The 18,335-nt window shown below is 35.0% G+C and overlaps 1 long non-coding RNA gene across 1 annotated transcript in view; it reads right to left on the minus strand.

Moving 5' to 3' along the window:
* Positions 1 to 440: 440 nt before the first annotated feature.
* The window catches only part of LOC125616900, a 33,665-nt gene continuing 15,770 nt past the window's right edge, over positions 441 to 18,335 (minus strand). Inside the window, exon 3 of the long non-coding RNA XR_007347678.1 lies at positions 441 to 3,680. This is a non-coding gene — a long non-coding RNA (uncharacterized LOC125616900). The remainder of the gene's footprint in view (positions 3,681 to 18,335) is intronic.

An 18,335-nucleotide genomic window follows, 5' to 3' on the forward strand; every position in this document is an offset into this window, starting at 1 on the left:
GTCATAAAAAACCTTGATTATAAATTTTGTGTCATTTTGACAACCTCAAAGTTATACATTTCAAGTATTTTTGTATTCATTTTCCTGTCTTTGCTATTTTATTAAGGAGTTTTGACTTCATATTACTGTTTTTATCTATGATAAATATTTTTCTGACTATATCTTATTGGTGTGTCTAAATAATCACCAGGATTATAATTTTTAGAAATCACATATTTAAAATCAAATTTTGAGTTTTTTTTAATCTTGAGGTATTTTGAAAACTTTTCTTGGTAAAATATAAAAATGATTGTGATGATTTTTTTTCTGTTAAGTTCAAATCAGACATTAGATATATGTGTTTTTGTTAATCATTATTAGGAAACTGAAAAATATGATACTTCATATGAAATAATTTAATACATATTTTTGATCTAAAAAATTCAAAAAATGAAACTGGAAAGAAGAAAGACGAATGAATTAATAAGATTCTGTGTTTTTCTGGATACTGATTTAAAAGTCAGAATGGCATCTAAAGTTAGAAATAACATGAAATTCAATCAGTACCACAGGAAAGTATTGTCAATTTTTAAAACATTTTTTCTTACCTCCTTTATGCCAAAATCCATGTTGAGAGTCTTCCTTGCATCATATCCCAGATGTGAAACTTAGATTAGAAAACCTTAAATTGATCTTCTGTTGAAAAATTTCTTTAAGATGTTGTGTTGTGCTGGAATATGTTTTATTTTTTGTAGAGAAACAGAATAATGGAGTTGTGACACAGGAATAGTGCAATGGAAGGAATGTTGTCTTAAGAGGTTTGAATTCTGGCACAGTTGTGCTAAATAATTGGACCTAACTTCAAACATGTTACTGTTCATATCTGAGCCCTTATGTTTATGTTTCCAGCCCCCAAATGTTATGTCTCTATAATACTAAGTCTCTCTTTGAGTCAATACAATAATTAGTATATTGTCACAATAGCTCATGTAAATTCTACAGGGAGAAAACTTAATTATAGGTGTGGATTTATTATTAATATTATTGATTTTGATGAGTACAGAATTCATTAATTCATCAGCAAGTATTTAATGAGTAACTCCTAAGCTATAGACTCTGAGCCACGGGGAGGATGTGTTGGGTGAAGCATACATGGCTATGTAGCACTATTATAACTCACAATTATAATGAAGAGTAAAACTTCACATGCCACTTTAAAGTCAGAAAGATATATACTAATAAGTTACGATGCTAATTTTGAGTTAACATAGATCATTAAATTATATATTATGTCCATACACTGATTTACAGCTCAAAGAAAAAGACTTTTTTATATTTAAGCAATTCAATCTTCATAATAACCTTTGAGGTGGTTACAGAAGACACACAAACTGCCCTGCTCCTGGGAAAGAGTGACATAAAAAGTGGCCAACAATGAATGCGCTTGGAGCAGTAGAGATTGGCAGCAAGGCCAAGCTGCAGCTCAGGCAGTTCTGCCTCATGGGCCTGTGGCTGTGTTCGAGGTGCCTTTGGAGGGGGAATGCCAATGGAGTATGTGGTTAGTCTCAGCAGGAGAAATACAATGAAGCAAAGATCTACAGAGAACTGTATGCTTTTTAAAAAGGTTTTCCTGTTTGGCGACTTGAAAACTAGTAGAGATGGCAGATCTCACTATGGGTTATCAAAAACCCACGTGGGCACAGCTTCCCCCATAGCTAGATGTGTGATTAAGATGAGGAGGTGCATCGGGAATCCATTGTAATATGGGGGTCTAACATCTGGCATCAGACTTGAGTAATGGCAGAGGGCACAAGTGAAGCTAAATCTTATACAGATGATCGAGATCCCCTCTGCTGCTCCCCCTTTACCATTTACTCCGCCCCAGCTCCATCTGCCATGTCATTCATGTTTGCACTGGAGCCTCTCATACTGTTTTCAATTATGGCTACATGGAGATCTGGAGAAGGAAAATAACTGAGCTTAGTTCATAAAAATTTTGGTTCAATATATTTGTCTGGCAAAAAGTTAACCTTGTATATGTTACTGTTGCATTTGAGAAAGAAGGAGCCTTCAAAAAGGCAATGGTGAATCCAAACTCACTCTAAATGTGTTCATCCACTTTATAAGGAAAGAGAAGTGGCCAAATCTTAGCATATATGGACATTTATGAGCAGTAGTAAGTGGCTTGGTTGCATAGGTGACTGAGTTCTTGCTGGAGGTATGTATATAGATCTAGGGGAGTGGAAACAAAATGTGTCATATACTGATAATACCAGAGTATATCACTATGGAGAAGGCATTAAACAACCAAGTAGACACAACGACTTAGTTAACAGATGTCAGACAGCCTGTGTCGTTGGCCACTCCAGTACTTGCAGAAAAGACATATAGGTAATAGCCATTGAAGAAAGGAGAGGGCCAATGCATAGACCCAAGTGCTTGGGCTCATACTCATCAAGGCTGATTGAGCTACTGCCACTACTAAACCTTCAATCAGTCAGCAACCTAATACAGCACCATCCCTCAAGGAAACCAACCATATGATTTGTGGCAAGTTGGCTACATTAAATCTCTTTTATCCTACAATGGCAATAATTCATTTTTTCAAGAATAAGAATATTTTCTGACTAGGAATTTGCCTTCCCTTACTATAGGATGTCAACCAGCACTACCAATCAAGGGATTGCTGAGTAATCTGCCAGAAGAGTATTTTACTTAATATGTCAGATTAAGACACATATTTTACAGTCCAATAGATGTAGAGCAAGCATGTGACCATGGAATCCACTGGCTGCATTACACAATACACCACCCAGAAGCTGCCATCCTGATAGAGAAATGAGCTGAGCTGGCAAAGGTAAATTGAGGCAAGATCATTCTTTACAGAGATGAGACCTCATCCTTCAGGATGCAGTATACACATGGATCAAGAATTGACAAACATTTTTTTTTTCTGTAGTGAACCAGAAAATATTTTAGGATTGCAGGTCATATGATTTCTGTTACAACTACTCAACTTTGCAATTATGGTGTGAAAGTAGCCTTCAATAATATGTAGGTGAGTGATCATGGCTGTGTTCCAACAAAGGATAATTTATGTAACTGGCCACAGGATAAATTTGGCCTAAGGGTTACAGTTTTTCAATCTTTGATGAGTCAATATCCTTTAAAGGTGTCATGTCCCCAATAGGTAGAATATGAATCAAGGGGATAAATCATTGTTGGTCCTATTTAATATCTCCAATTTATGTTTATTTCTTATACATTTTTATTGTCAAACCAATTTGTGATTCTGGGAAATGTGTTCTTTCTGTCTACACAGTTCTAGGTTTTAGCAGATTCAAAATACTCAAAGTAGGGAAGCAGGGCATTTCTACTAAAGGACACAGCAGGAGTCCTATTGCATATAAGCTTTGGCTATTCCCTGGACACTTTGTTGGACACTTTGAACTAAGGACTGAGCATGCAAGAAGATTCATTGTCCTGGCAGATGACTAACTTTGGTAATCATTGGTAAATAAGCTGTTCTCATTGAATTAGGATAAAAAATTATATGTTTGATTTCCTGGAGGATCACCTGAAAACTTCTTGGAATACCTTGAAGTATTTTAGCCATGTGTGGACAACATCCACAATCTTGTAGAAACATGGTGACCACAGACCCATGATCAGCACAGGTACTTGCCAACATTGAGGGGAATCTACAGAAAAGAGGACAGAGATAACAAATATTAATTACATTAAATATAGCCCTAAAATCAGCAACAGTGGCATCAGCTTTATTTATACCATTAATCTTCGGTAGGTCTGACACAGTAAAAATCCATCATAACTATAAACCTGGGTGGCTCCAAGTAAGAACATACAGGAGGTAACATATCTGAGTAGTGCAAGGGATATGCTAGGGTGGATACTGTTATATGTTGTCTGGATCCTTCTTTGGAATGGAGGTTTTTATTCTTACAGCTTCTAAAAGTGCAACCGACTGAAAAACTCACGTCTTTCTGTAAATGAGAAACTCTTTCCTCTTTCTGTAAATTCCTTTGGTTGGGAAGAGTTGCCCAGATCAAGATCACATCCCCTTCCAGTGAGTAGTTTACACTCAATAACTGGTCAGTGCAAGAGTGTAAAGGTCTTTCATCCTCATCACAATGTAAAGCAACTGTGAGGGTGTTTTGGTATTGGCTGAGGCCTCTGCTGAAACTGTATGCAGCTCAGTTTCTTTCATTGTCCAACAGTGCCTCTTTTCCTTCCCTCCATCCATTCCTTCAATATACAAGTTTTAATACCAAGGGTTCCTCTAATAAATTCCCTGCCTGATGATCTTCAATCATATAATCTTTTTCATAGGGAGTCCTCCCAGCAGCAGGGTAATGGAACATTTATAGCCATGTCATTTTAACTGATATCACCAAAGCCCCCCAAATCATTTGATTCAAATCTTAGAAATGTCAAGTTCCTAGGGACTGCTGTTTTGACTCTGCTATTCTGGTGAGTTTCTTTTTCTTTTCTTCTTCAGTCAAATGCACTGGGAACAAACTACTTATTAATGGTGGTGCATCTGGAAGTATAGTTACATTTTAATGAACACAATCTATGTTCATAACTGGTACTGTGGAAATGAAGAGGTCTTCTGGAGCCTGGATTGGTTCCTTACAACTCCATTGATGGCTTCTATTGTACGAACTACACCGGGGTTTAAAGTCCCTCCAAATTGGGAAACTGGATGAGGGATATATTGGGTCCCTCTGAATTCTTTTTACTTTTTTAAACAACCTCATGTGAATCTACAATTGTCTCAGAATACAGTGTTTTAATTTTAAAAGTTCTGTAAAATAGATTTCCTATCCCTCTTCTCACTCCCCAACAGGATTATGTACATCTTTTGGGAAATGTTTTCTATGCTGAATGCTTAAGATCCATCATGGCTGGATTCAGACCAAAGACTTTAAGCCTTTATAAAACAAGGTAATTATTGGTCAGTTTTCCCTTGAGGATAATCAGGAGTCTTTTCTGCAAGAGAACTAACTTTAGAAAGTCTTCATATGCAATCATGAAGAATGAGAGATACCATATCATTGAGGGAATTTATGAAGTGTTTCATGTTCATCCATTTTTGTGTGATTTTATTTTATTTCATTTTTTATTTGTTCCTTTTAGTTACATGACAGTAGAATCCATTTTTATATAATTATTTATATAAGCATGGAATATTCTGCCCACTTCAGCATTCTCTATAATAGTCTGTGGATAAGACCTACTTTGAAAACATATACCACTTTTGTAGGTAGCACTGTTTTAAAATATTCTATAGACTCTTCTTAGACTTACTTGAGACAATATTTGGAAAATAGGAAATATCATAACAAATGAAACTGAAAATTGATGAAAACAAACTTATTAAGAATAAACTCACATAAAGTTCCAAAATGTGGAGTAGTGATCAATCCTCATAGTCTCACATGAGGTTTGAGCCACCTAAATCTTGATGTCCAGGTTTATGATTCATGAAGCCTATGTTCAGACAGGAACCAAGCAGGGTCTGTCAGTACCTTAGGGTTAGTGCACGCTTGATATGACCCTGAGTTCAGACGAGTCTCTTCATACTGAGGCAGGTAAGGGATACAGAGGAAGATGTAGCAAGGCACAAGTCCTCAGAAGAGGACTTCCTTTGAAGAATCACACTGTTCCAAGATATTGAAACCCCTTTCAGGATCAGTACTGAGGTTTATGGTTTGCATTTAAAATCTGGTTAAGCCACTGGAGCTCCAGGTGCTGGGACAATTGATAATTATTTGGAGACTGCTTTACTCTCTCCCTCCTAGTCACAGCAGGAAGAGTCAGCAGGTTACAAAGATTTTGTTCATGAATTTCTCCCTCTGAAAGGGCACTAAGAGTAAAGACCACTCTCCAGCATTTTCCACTTGTCTGTATTCATAAACTGTGTAATGCACTCCTTTGTGGTTTTGATTAAATATTCTTTAATGAAAGGCCCAGACTTCTCCTTTCATGCTTTTTAATTTCTAAATTCTCTCCATGTGGATTTTCATTGTGAACAAGGCAGGGGAAACTTACCAGGGGAAATCATTCATTTATGAGAACAACTAAATTTTATTATGGTTGGTAACTAAAATAACAGGGATCTTTAAAGGAGAACTAAATAGTTAAATAAATCTCAATGATATTCTTTTTGCTGCTTTTCTCACATTGACAAAATGTTGAGTCATGGGGACACATATATATCATTTCCAGTATAAGGTCTTGGATAATCTCTTTGATGCCATTTCTCCTTTTTACTTCCCTTCAAAAATAATGTTATTTTCTCAAGCTGTTGGGCTGTGACACTACCAATTTCTTGAAATGGTGGGAACATGGTATTACAATTCAATGTACTCAAAAGGTAGGCAGAGCTTAATAGCCTGAGAGAATAGTATCAGTAAATTGTGTTCTGCCATCTGCCCCAGTCATGTAGACTACAGACTCTCAGATTATCATTTACCAAAAAGACAGAAGAAATGAATAATAAAGACATTTAATACATTTCACATCTCCAGATTATCAACTTTCTCTATTTTAAGAAAGGATAGGTGGGAATGTGTTGCAAGGGCACATGTACATGTGTCATGTGATTAGAGCGCTAATCACATGAGAAATTTCCTGATTACAGCTAGATTCATTAACACAAGTATTTATTGACACCAAACAAATTTTGCTTATGTCCAGGGTAAAAATACAAAGCAATTATTCTGTTTTTTATTTCATTGCTAAGATATATTTTATCTTATTTAAAGTAGAATAGAAAGAAAACATATATAGACAAATAGGAAAAACTTAATAATATATTTACGGTGGGTAAGGACAGATTATTTGCACCCTATAAGCTATATAAAAGACTATGCAATAGTTGTTGTCATCTGAGTCTGCTATATATGTACAATCACATGTGGACCCGTAGAAATGAAGTAATTAGGAACTATGGTTCATGACAATTTTGGAAGTAAGATGTAATTCTAAAGAAATGAAAGACTGATGGATTTTCTTCTATGTCCTGGAAAACATTCCCTCTTACAACTGGTAATAACAATAATAATAACAATAAATATAATAATAATAAATATTTAGCAAATTGACAACACATTTTAAATAAGTGCATGACCTCCAAAGTGTCTGTATTTTGTGCAATATCAACCATACTTTTTTGATAAACCACATTTAATCTCAGAGAATTATACAATGAGTGCATTTTCACTTGGCTTTGATTATTAAGGAGGCCACATCTAAATTCATGACTTGCACTGGAAGAAGTTCCAGTGAATATTGGGTAAGCTTATCTTGATTGTCATCATCTATTTATTATGTTTTTCTTCTTCACATATTCTTCTATCTATTTCTATCCCACTGCAGTGCATAAGTTTTATAAATTATTTCAAATATGTTTGGAAAAAAGCTGGATTTATATACACACATTCTTATAAACTTCAGTGTATTTTATAAGTATATTTCATAAGAATTTATTGAAATTTATATATTTATTCTTTGACCAAAGAAGTTGCAGAAGTGAAAGATTAGTGGAAGTATAAAGGAGGTTATGCCTTACATCAAACCTGACTTAGTGGTAGATAGACTATAATTCCTTTGGATTTTATAACAGATTTATGAAAAATCTAGTATAATAATAAACAACAAGCATTGATGTGCTGGATTCTAGAGAGTAGCAGTGAACAAACTAGATTCTTTAATTTTCTGGTACATGAGATTGTCTTTTAAGTCATAAGCGCTATTCCATTTACCTCATGGGTAGGACATGATTTTAAAGGATCTGTCTCTCACACACATATATACTTTTCCTCCTCCATTCTCATTCTCTCTCTCGCTCTCTCTCTCTAATTAAAAGTACATATTAATAACCAATTTGTATAAAGGGAGTGCTTTGAGTATTTTGAGCTTTTAGGAATTATTTATTTTTAGTTCTTGAATTAGTGAAGTGACTTGATGTCCATAGCAATGTATGGTGATGATGCTGTATTTTTCAAATATTTTTTAAATTATGGACACAATATCTTTACTTTATTTATTTTATTTATTTTTATGTGGTGCTCAGGATTGAACCTAGTGTATCAAGTATTCAAGGCAAGCACTCTACCATTGAGCTATAGCCCCAGCCCAAATATGCCATATTTGTAAGTTATATCTTTCCAATAAGTTGCTTTGAAATTTAAAAAACAGATCTAAATCTAAATTTCATCAATACTCAAGACCCATTTTGCTCTTACTTAGGAAGGTAGTGTTACATGCTGACTGTATTAACCATTAATCCTCACAGCAAAGTTCTATGCAAAATACTTCTCAAAGTTGGAACAGCTACTGTACTACTTGAATCTTAGGTGTTACATATGATGGCACAAGAATTGATTCTCTCTCATTTTCTGTATTACTCGTAAGGGGTAAATGCATGGACTTTGAAGCCAGATCTGAATTCATTATTTAACTCACTATAAAATCTCCTTGTTGTTGAGTTTATTTACTGTAAATGAGGATAATTACACTTAGAAACCAGTTAACTTACTTCGCTCAGTAGGCTGTCAATAAATATTAATTAATACTAATATTAATAGCATCCATAATAATGCAAGTAGTAATAGAAGTAATAATGATACTTGTAATTATTCACGAAAGAGTTTAGGATTACATATTACATATTAAAATGCAAATATTAAATCTATTTCTTATATATGAATGCTATTAATCTTGAAGTTGTATAAGGCATATTTAGTAGTTTGCTTTACAGGGTCACAGTATGAGGCACTTGGGCATGGCGGGGGAGGGAGATTGAATAGGGAGTAGATACATGTCTAAGTACCTTGGACAAATTTAACCAACCCATTTCCCTATCCTGACAGTACCTCTACTTTCACCTCTCCAATATCCTGACATATTTATATAATTATGTAAAGTTTGGCCATGACCAAATAAAGGGGGTTTGGGAAACAGAGGGGGATAGTGTGGGAGTGCAAATGCTCACCCATATCACTTTTATTTCTTTTTCTGGATGGGTAGAAGGAAAAACACATCTCTCCTTGATTTAATCTGGTTCATATGACCAATGCCTACCAAAGCCTGTTAGCAGAAGTGGTCTTTGTCTCTTAAAGGCGACAGCAGAGAATTAATTGCTAAGGGATATTTTCAGCATTCTCTTCCTTGTTTTGTGATCAAGGAGGATCAGTGCTATATCCAAAGGATGGTGGACCACCTCACTTCAAGTAGTATGAGATCATCCTGGGCCTGTAGCAGATTCTGTGTGAATAAGAAATTAATCTTTATTTTGTAAAACCACATCTAACATATCTTGATTAATACAAGTGCATAGAAACTATTTTGATTCTCTCTCTCAGTGTTTCTCATTATTATTGTGCACAAACTATCTGTTAGACCTTCCCATCTCATTCTGTTCTAAAATTAAGAAGTATGGAAAAAATCCCTAAAGAAAATCTGAGATAAACCGCAGACAGTATATTTTGGTTCTACAGCACTGTAGGACCTACCAAAAGAAATCTACTTATGAAAATTTGTGAAATTCTTTGAAGCTCAGAAAGATGAAATACTAAAGGATTTCTGTGGTTTGGATTTTAAATGTCCCTCAAAGGCCCATATGCTAAAGGCTTGGTGACCAGTCTGTGGTATTATTGGAAAGTGGTGAAACCCTTAGGAGGTGGAGCCTATAGGGTAGAAGTTAGGTCACTGGGCATGTACCTGTGAAGGGACTATGGGGACCCTGGTCCTTTGCTCTCTGACTTTTGTTTTACAGCAACCATGTGGCAAACAGTTTTCCTCGACATAAGCTTCTGTCAGGATGTGTTGTCATGCCACAGCCCGAAAGCTATGGAAGCAACAGGTCATGGACTGAAACTTCTGAAACTGTGAGCCCAAACATACCTCTCTTCCCTTTAAGTTGATTCATCTCAGATATTTGTTACAGTGATGGAAAACTGACCAACACAGGGTTGAAAGACTTTAGGAAAGACAGGAATCCAGTCTCAGTGATGTAGGACCAGTGGATGATATCATATTTATACCAATTTAATATTAGGGTGGCAGTTAGTTTTGTCTATTTGCACAGGCTTTGCAAACATTAAATAAATATTTTTTTGCAATTAATTAACACTTTAATTGCAACTAGAACAGAACTAGACTTTTCAATCTTGTCTAACAGATGTAGCAATAAGGTAAGCCAGGCATTTGGAATTTTGAGAAGTTACTTATTGTAGATTTCCTCCCATCTCCAGAAAAGTATAAATATGTTCTTTTAAAAAATTATTTATTTTTTTGTTCAAAAATCGTATTTATTTTTCTATATTTTTTCATTTTTATTCTTTTTAGTTATATATTATAATAGAATGTACTTTGACATATATATATATATATATATATATATATATATATATATATAGAGAGAGAGAGAGAGAGAGAGAGAGAGAGAGAGTATAACTTTATATTTTTGTAGTTGCATAAGATGTGAAGTTACATGTATTAATTAAATGTATTGATATATGAACATCTTCCAGTACTCCTATAAATGCTCTTGGGTGGAGTGGGGGAAACAATGATATTTGGATTATTACGGTTAATATGAACCAAAGAATCTACAGGCTATTGAAATTCAGGGAAATTGCCCACATTTCTGTAAGATCCCATTTAGTATCTAGTATCTACTTCATCCACCAAGAACATAATTCATTTTTGTCTTGTTTCTGATTCTCTTTCCCCCCCACTCCTAAATTCAGGGTACTAACTTTTTGGGTAAATGCAAGAGAAGAAATTAGTCAGTATATTCTTGAATGACCAAGACAGTAGAAACAAATACCTCTTGATTAGTAAGTCTTCAGTACTGAGATAAAATAGCAACTTATTCTTGAGATGTAGGTTATGTTGTATTTTGGAGGTGAGGTGTCCCCCAAAAGCTCATGTGTGAAACAATGCAAGAAAGTTTAGGGGAAAAATGATTGGGTCATAACAGCCTTAACCCAGTCAGTGAATTAATCACCTTGATAGGATTAATTGAGTGGTGACTGAAGGCAGGTGAGGTGTGGCTAGAGAAGGTGGGGCATTGAGGGCATGATTTTGGGGTATATATATTTGATTTGGCAGGTAAAGATCTCACTCACTTTGCTTCTTCATTGTCATGTGAGCTGCTTCTCTCCACCATATTCTTTTACCATGTTATTCTGCATTAACTTGAGCCACAAGGAATGGAGACTGCTGTCTATGGATTGAGACCTCTGAAATGGTGAGCCCCACAAAAAAGTTTCCCTTCTCTACAGTTGTTATGGTTGGGTCATATAGTCACATTGGTGAAAAGCTGACTAAAACAGGTTATCTCTTTCAGTACAATTAGCAGGCTTTATCACAAACATCTCACTAAAAATTAGTGAGCAAATATTTTATACTGGGTTTTTAACAAGAGAACTTGGTCCAAGTATGAAAGAACATGGAATTTTCATCTTCAAAACCAGGATTCAGATTAGTAAAGGGATGTACTATAATTACACTGTAATTTTATTTTTTGCACCATAATTTTATAAAGACATTGTTAACAGGGATGCAATTCTCCACAGATTTCTGCCCATCTTGTAAGCAAATTGAAAACTTTGGTTTTGGAATATCTTTTCAAGTATGTTTACATGATAAACTGCCTTGAAAGATAAAGGTAGGCTCTCCATCCAAGGTAAAGAGCAGATTTGTTTGCTGTCCAGGGCAATAAAGACAATGTCTCTTCCCAGGACAGAGGGTTTGATAGCAGACTCCTTTAAAAGTCTGGTGTTTCCCAAATTTGGAGTTTCTTACCTACCATCTAAACGCTGTGTGCACAGCTAACCAGCGTGTTTTAGTATGCTTGAGGCTGGCATGATTATAGCTTAGAAAATGCTGAATTCCAGGAAATGCTTTAGTCCTGGCAAATGGAGGAAGTGGTCACCCTAGTGAGCTATGATTACCTGAGATGTTCCATGTCATCCTTGGGTTGGGAGGCAGAGGAATAAATGCCAACTAGAAGTTAATGTTGATTGCAGTAGTATGAGAAATCAAACTTTCATTTCTTTTTTTTTTTTTTTGCTCTGATTTGGAAGTGTTGTGTTCTCATCTAGCATGCTTAAAGCTGTGACAGGCTAAAGTTTTGGGCAGCAAATAGAGAAAAGTCTTAGATATTTCAGTTATTTTTTAAAAAATATTTTTAGTTATAGATGGACATAATACCTTTGTTTTATTTGTTTATTTATATGTGGTACTGAGAATTGAACTTGAAGCCTCAGACATGCAAGGCAAACGCCCTACCACTGGAGCCACAACCTCAGCCCCTATTTCACAGTTCTTTACAAATATAAGTCTAGTAGTTGCTGGAAATGTAGTTGGAAAAAAAGTCTATTTTAGATTGAAGAAATGGAGCTGTTCTGGGAAGTAAGAAATTCAAAAGAAAATTAACTTATTAATGCAATTTGTAAGAACTTGTATTTACTTTAATCATATGCTACTTAGAAGTATATTGCTTGATTCCCAAACATTAAGGAATTTTTCTAATTATCTTTATGCTACTGATCTTTAATTTAATCCCATTCTGGTCATAAAATATCCTCTATGATTTCAATTTTTGGAACTTGTTAAGATTTGCTTTTGTCTATTTTTGCAAATGTCTAACATGTGTTTGAAAACAAAAAAAAGTGTGCTCTGTGGTTGTTGGCTGTTATGTTATCCATATTAACAGTTAGGTTAAGGTGGTTTATAGTGTTGTTTAAATTTTCTGTATTCTTTCATTTTTATTTTTTTTGGTCTGCTGTTTGTGTCTATTGTAACATGTTCAACTATGATTGTGGACATGTTTCCTTTGCCTTTATATATTAGGTGATTTTGAGTTAGCAATGTTTTATCAGCCAATTTAAGGAATAAAGTATGATTTGCCTTTTAACAAGATTAACACGGCGCTCTTTTATGACTTTGGAATATCCATCACTTTCTAGTTATGCTTATCATAAAGTCTACTTTGCTTGGTTTTCAAGCTAACACTAACTTTTAAATTTTTGTTTTAACTTTTACATGGTATCTACTTTCTAATTCCTTTCGCTTTTTTCCTGTGTTTTTGTGTTTAAAATGCATTTCCTATAAAGAGCATATAGTTGGATCTTAGTGCTTTTTTATTTGTCTTTTAATTGAAGTCTTTAGCCCATTTATCTTTCACATAACTTCTTATAGTTGGGTTTAAGTCTGTTAACATACTGTTTGTTTTCCATGTCTCCTATCTGTTCTTGATCCTTAATTTTTATATTCTTCTATTATTTTAATCAGGTATTGCTTATTACTCAATATTCTCACTATTGGCTTTTTAGTTCTTTTAAAATAATGATTTTAAAAATCATTATTTTAGTACTTTCTATTTAATTATAACCTATACATCCATATCCCATTGCAATCTATCTTAAATTAGTAACTACCAGTTACAGTCTAATATAAAAGCCCTCAACTGTTTAATTCCATTTATCCACCTGTCACTATTTATGCTAGTGTTATATCTTAACACCATGATACATTAATATGAGGTGAAAGAAATTTGAATGTAGCTTTTGTATCCTTCTTTCAATTCCTTTCCTGTCTGAGATGTTGAGGCTCAATTCCAAACCACTTTGGTAGCCCTCAACTCAGACCTTTTTTTCCTTGGTCCAATAAGACTGTCACTTCTACTTTGAACTGTATTCTCCTTCATCATGATTTGGAAAATAACCTCAGAAAAAGCCATCACATGAATGTAGAGCTCACCATATGTGCTTCCCTTCTCTCAGGGACTGAGAAAGCCCTTTCTGTACTGGTTTCTTGCCAATGCCTTCAACCAGTTGATTTATATATGTTACCCAGGTTTTATAGTTGTTTTTGGCAGAAGTATTAGTTCAATGCCAGTTACTTTATCATGCAAGGCCAAGAATGGAGATTGCTTACAACATTTTCATAAACAGAAATTTCCTGACATCTAATGTTTGGTGCTCTGGTGGTAGAGTTCATGTAAATGCATGATTATTTTTGAAATCATGTTTTTAAAATAATAAAGTGATTCCATAGCCTCCTCTAATGTTGACCAGTTGTTATTTTTAATATAATTATGAACTAATGGGTTTAAATATATTTGTTGTACTTTAATCCTTTATACATATTATTGAAATTCTTTTATTGTTGATCACTGGGAGCTACTTTATGTCAGTTTCTGAGTTAATGACCCTGCCTGCCCTTGGTTCCTTGTTGGTTAGATATGTGACAGGAGAGTCCAGACCTATGTTTTGTGCATTTCCCCCCAGGCCTGGAGTCAGCCATATTTCATGGGATGATGGTGGAGTATGAGAGAAGAATCACAGGTAAGTAGTGTTTTCAGAGCACTGTCAGTGTCAGCAAAAGCTGGAAGGTACAGAGAACAACCCGAGGAAGGATCTGAAACCAACAGGTGGTAGTTCCATCTGGCAATTTGTGATTTCTACAAGGCAGAGAGAAAAATTCATGGAGACAGGAAAAGTATGAGAGATTAGGTAAAATGAATTGAGGAAAAGGAGAAAAGTAGATGGAGAATGAAAGCCTGATAAATACTGTTAAACAAAAGTCATAGGAGGCCGTTGCTTCAGACTGAGCTCCTGCACAGAAGCCCCAACAGACCAGACTGAAAATCAAAGCAAAGTCACCAAAACCAAAGATCCATGTTCCCAAACTGAGGCTAAATTGTTATGTGACTTGAGAAATCAGGAGATAGAGATAATAGCCAAATTTCCCAAATAGGCCTGTTCCAAATGTTATAATGAAATTTCCTCTGCTTTTTTGTTTTTTAGGAAAAAAAGTGACCCAAAGTGAACAAATCAATTATTTTTCTAATGCTGTGTCTGCTAGCCCAAACCTTATGAGGATAATGACTGTGAAATAATCAATCTACTTTTTGTTCCTTGTTTCTGCTTTCTGTAGTCCTTCTGTCTATAAAACCAACTTCCTTCTGCTCAGCCCTATTGAACTCTCATTCCAATTTAAAGAATAAAGTATGATTTGCCTTTTAACAAGATTAACATTTTAAACAAATTAGTGCATATGTGATTATTTCTTGTTCTAAAACATTTCAGTATGCCAAAATTCACTATTAATTCTTATGTCATTAGTAGTTACATAAACTCAAGCATGGGAATTGAACATCTGAGGGCTTATTTTGATCAATGATTACTTCAAAAATATTTCTTTATAGAGCTCAGAAAATGTGATGATTTCCTTCAACTTGTTATCTAAGTAAATTATTCCCTTTACATTTAGTAGGCGAAAAGAAGTGTCAGACACTGTAAAGAAAGAGTACAATGTACCCAGATTGATTTGTATATTTTAATTAGTAATAAATCTCTTTCATTTGCTATCACAACACTATTATCATCATTGTATTATATCTAAACATTTATTTATTCTACATTTATTGTTCTTTTTTGGTCTTGAAAATATTGTTTATTTATTTATTCTTATCAGTTACACATGGCAGCAAATGCTGTTCGTCATTGTACACAAATGGAACACAATTTTCACTTCTCTAGTTGTTCACAAAGTAGGGTCACACCATTTGTACAATCAATATATGTATGTAGGATAATGATATCTGTCTCATTCCACCATCTTTCCTACACCCATGTCCCTTCCTTGCTCTCCCCTTTGGCCCATCCTAAGTTCCTCCACTCATACCATGTATCCCCAACATAATGGATTGGCATCCACTTACCAGAGAAAACACTCAGTCTTTGGTTTCTTGGGATTGACTTACTTTGTTTAGCATGATATTCTCTAACTCCATCCATTTACCTGCAAATGCCATAATTTTATTCTCTTTTATAGCCAAGTAATATTCCATTGTGTATATATATGCCACTTGTTGTTTACAGTCTTAGGATATAAACTGTTGGGTAATAGTTTCCACTGAAGTTCCTAGGATGGACAGTATTATCATTTGCAATGTAATTTTACTGGGCACGAGCTACCTGAATGGTAAAGTCATGATATTTCTAATTAGCTAATGAGACAGTTAAATAGTAAAATTATGTTAATGTTGACAATAAACTGTGTGTGTTGTAGATGGATTGATTCACACTCTGTGATAGATGAGGAAATATCTCTTAATCCAAAAACTTTATTAAGCCTAGTGGTAGAGACCAGTAAGTTGTAGAAACTATTTAGGATAAGAAATAATGCTTTAAGAAAGTACATGTAGCCGGGTGCAGTAGTGCATACCCATAATCCCAGTGACTCAGGAGGCTGAGGCAGGAGGATTACAAGTTGAAAACCAGCCTTAGCAATTTAGCGAGGCCCTAAGCAACTTAGTAAGACCCTGTCTCAAAATAAAATACAATAAAGCCTGGGAATGTGACTGAGTGGTGCTCCTGGGTTCAATCCCCAGTACAAAAAAAAAAAGGAAGAAAGTATGTAGCAGCAGGAGTACTGCAGGCTTCCTCAAGGACATGACCCCTAAACCTTCTTGTTAGAGTTCATCCACAGTTGAAGCATTCCAAGCAGAGAGAACAGCAAACATGGGGGTAGCATGGGGTCAGAAGTATACTAGAGAAGGCTGTGCTGCACCTGTGACTAATGGGCCTTTGTGCCATGAGGTGGAGTTTGCATGTATCCCCTACCAGAGGGGAGCGGATAAAACACAAAAACCAAAAACAGTAGGTGATATTAGATAATTGCAAGAGGAATTTTGCTAGTAGAATCTACCCAGAAATGTTTTATTAATTAGGTATGAGAGATTAAGGGAATAGTTGAATTAAGTGCGCTTCCCAGGTTCCTGATTTTATTAATTGAATGAATAATAGAGCCAAGTCAGGGTGGGGTGGAAATGATGAGGCTGTGGGGGAATGTAAATATGATGAATCTGGTGTTTATATCTCTCATGGTATGTTTTTGAACCTTAGAGATCTCATAGAAAGAAACTCTGTATCTCACAGGTAATGAGGTGCATTCCATGTTTTTTTTTTAGGAAACATTTGTTTTGCTGCCCTTTAGGCTGTTTACTAATTCTGCAAGCTTTCATGTGTTCCTTGGATATTGTTATGTTATGATCCACTCACACTTCCCTTTAGTTGTCATGCTTATTGTTCACATTACCAGGAAGGCTGATCTGCAAGAGTTAAAGCAATGGAAAGGTTTTGAAATGAACAAATGAAGGAATCATTTATGTGTCATCCATCTACTTGACTATTTTCTCCTCAGTCTCTGCATGTCTAAATTCTATGCTAACTTAAGGCTCAGATCAAATGCTTCCCACTCCATGATACTTACTCAGGTTCTTTCACACAGAAGAACCATCTTATCTGAAATCCTATATTATTTATGTCTCTTTTATAATGCTTACTTTCTTCTTGAAAGGATTTTTTTACACCCATATAAGCTAAAAAAGGGCATCATATGATATTTATGTTTTAATCTTCCCTAGATTCTGGCCTCATGAGATTTAGAACATAAGAGGTGCTTAGTAAATGTTCCTTGGTTCTATTGATTAATAAATTGAACAAGACCTCAGATGTGTGCTATGGTTTAAATATCTGTTCCCTCTAATCTTATGTTGAAATTTATTTCCACTTTAACACTGTTAAGAGTTGGGACCTGGGCTGGGGTTGTGGCTCAGGGGTACAGTACTTGCCCAGCACACATGAGAAACTAGGTTTGATTGTCAGCACCACATAAAAGTAAACATAAATAAAAGTATTGTGTCCATCTACAACAAAATTTTCTTAAAAAAGATGTGGGACCTTTGAAAGGCCTTTAAATATCGATCTTATTCTAAAGCTCTAGGCTAGCACAGGCTAGCACTCTGCACTGTTTTTGACTAGGAATATTTTTGACAGCAACAGTGGACCCAAACATGACCCAGAAATCTGGGTATCTGCAGTGGCAAGTGTTATCCTCTCTAGTAAAGATATGACTACTTTTTTGCTATTGGTAGAAGAAGGTGACTTTAGTAAAATTTTTAGGTTAAGTCTCAAAATTAAAGTTCATCTTGACCAGCATTTTCTATAATAACTAAATATTAAAACCTAGAATTCAAAGGTGAAAGTTGAGGGCATTCCTAACTGTGCTACCCGATGACAGCTGAAAGACAAGAATATTTTCCAGGATTGCTTTCCTCGCTACTTCATTATTAACTGAATCTCTCAGATTGTTCCCTCTCCAGTCATTCCTTGAATATACTAACTGTAATGTTTCTGGGGTCAATGAAAGGTAAATCACATAGGTACAAAAGAAATGAATTTCAGAATCACCAGTTTTATTTCACAAAATTATCATGATTTTCTTTTTAAGAGAAAATACAGGATAGC

This window comes from Marmota marmota, unplaced genomic scaffold, assembly GCF_001458135.2.
Source record: "Marmota marmota marmota unplaced genomic scaffold, marMar, whole genome shotgun sequence".
NCBI lineage: Eukaryota > Metazoa > Chordata > Mammalia > Rodentia > Sciuridae > Marmota > Marmota marmota.